Genomic DNA, 2,093 nt, shown 5'->3' on the forward strand with positions numbered 1-2,093 from the left:
AATCCAACCGTGTTAAACAAGCAACCATAAGAAGCTAGTTTTAGATGGGGTTTCCAGCAAGATGTGGAATATAGGAAACCCTGTGGAGACCTTTATATATACGGTTATTGAAAACAGATCTCAATTTATGGTTGATAGATTTAGAAGCCAAAGATGACGGTGCCTGCAGGGGTGATCTCTGTTCGGTTTTACAGCACATCATATTTCTTATACCAACAGCGATGTTTGCAATTATGCATGTGTAAGACAGGCTTGGTTCTTGCACTGCAATGTATGTTTTCAGCAACAGTTTGTGACTTAAAATCTTAATCATGGAGACATGACAGGCTCCCGAGGCTGCTGGAAAAGTAAATGATACTATATGCACAAAGATCACTCCTCTCCGTTCTCCCAGAACACTACTCTCCCTTATTTCCCACTCTCTTCCTCTACTGGGATGTTTTCTAGGTCAACAACAACTAAGCAGAAACAATACATTCTTTAATAACTGTCAATTAAACTTCACACACACAATGGGAGGTCTGCAGCACTTCCCCTGAGACTTTTTGACTATGTGCTTAACGTCTATTCCATATTTTAACTTATTTTGCCAAAAGAACTGCACACTTGCATGACATTACGTTTATTCATTTAGCAGATGCTTTTATACAAAGCGACTTATAAATAAGGAGCATCACAAATTATAAGAAGCAAAAATAATTTCTATGCACAATGCACAATTGTCCTAATCACACAAATAATGCACACAAAACTTCTCTTACTTGTAACTGATATGCTTCTGTTGATTATTTACTTCATAGAAATGGTTTAGAGTCTTTGGAAAAAGTCCATTAGCATCTAACTCCATAGCTTGAGCTCATGTTTATGAAGGTTTGGGCTTTTAATCACATCTTTACGTGTAGATGAGAGGAAATAAATACTTTTATTAATCAAGGGTGCATTCAATGTATAAAAAGTAACTGAAGATATTTATAATATTGGAAGAGTTTTCTGTTTACTTAATTATTTATTAAATGCTGTTCATTGAACTTTCTATTCATCAAAGACTCATGAAAAAGGTATCACCATTTCCACAAAAATGTTATGTTTAATAATAAATGTTTCTTGAGCAGCAAATATTATACTGACTTCTGAAGATCATGTGACACTGAAGACTGGAGGAATGATGCTGAAAATACAGCTGCACATCACAGAAATAAATGACAGTTTAACACATATTCACATAGGAAACAGTTATTTTAATTTGTAGTATTATTGTGCAATATTACAATGTTCTCTGTATTCTTGATGAAATAAATGCAGACTTGGTGAGCAGAAGAGTTTTTTAAATAATATATATTTTATTATTTTTTAAAATCTTTTAAAGTCATCGAGTACTCAGACTTGACAGCGACGATCAATCCTGAAAACGATGATTGCAGTGACTTTAAATAATATGACTGATCGCCGCTGTCAAGTCTGAGTGCTCTAGTACTCGTGCGCATCCCTATTAAACACACAAACACACAGTATCGAGGTATGATGCATGCTGCATTGATGTATACTGCAAATGCAATAAACATTTTATTCACATATCTTGTCAAGTCTTGTTACTTCTGGTTCCCCCGAAGTTATTATATGAACAAACATGCTAAAGAAAATGCACAGTATGATAAATGTCACGCGTTGGTGATACAAACTGCACGAAGACGAAGGAGATCAACGAAACATATTTTAATCAGATAAATCCAGGAGAACATGCACAGAAACCAACTTAACATAATAGACGGAGAACGGACGGAGACTAAGGAAGAACTGAGGAGTTATAAGCATGAACCAAACAAAGGGAACTAATGAGGTGATTAATAGACAACAGGTGAACTGAATGACATAATCAGGCAACTCCGGAAAACTAGATCACAACAGAGAGAACAGAAAACAAGGCATACATGTAACAATACATGTGAGGAAATTAATCTCAGGGAAACAGAGAAAGCCCATAAAGAAGTAGAACTGAGGGGTAACATCATTTCATTATAAGTAACAGTGGAGTCACCACAGCAGACTGTGACAGACAGTGGCAATATTTACGGGAGCAATTCAGCGGTGTTTAA

The sequence above is a fragment of the Sinocyclocheilus grahami genome, unplaced genomic scaffold (assembly GCF_001515645.1).
Source record: "Sinocyclocheilus grahami isolate Dianchi unplaced genomic scaffold, SAMN03320097.WGS_v1.1 scaffold618.1, whole genome shotgun sequence".
NCBI classification, from domain to species: Eukaryota; Metazoa; Chordata; class Actinopteri; order Cypriniformes; family Cyprinidae; genus Sinocyclocheilus; species Sinocyclocheilus grahami.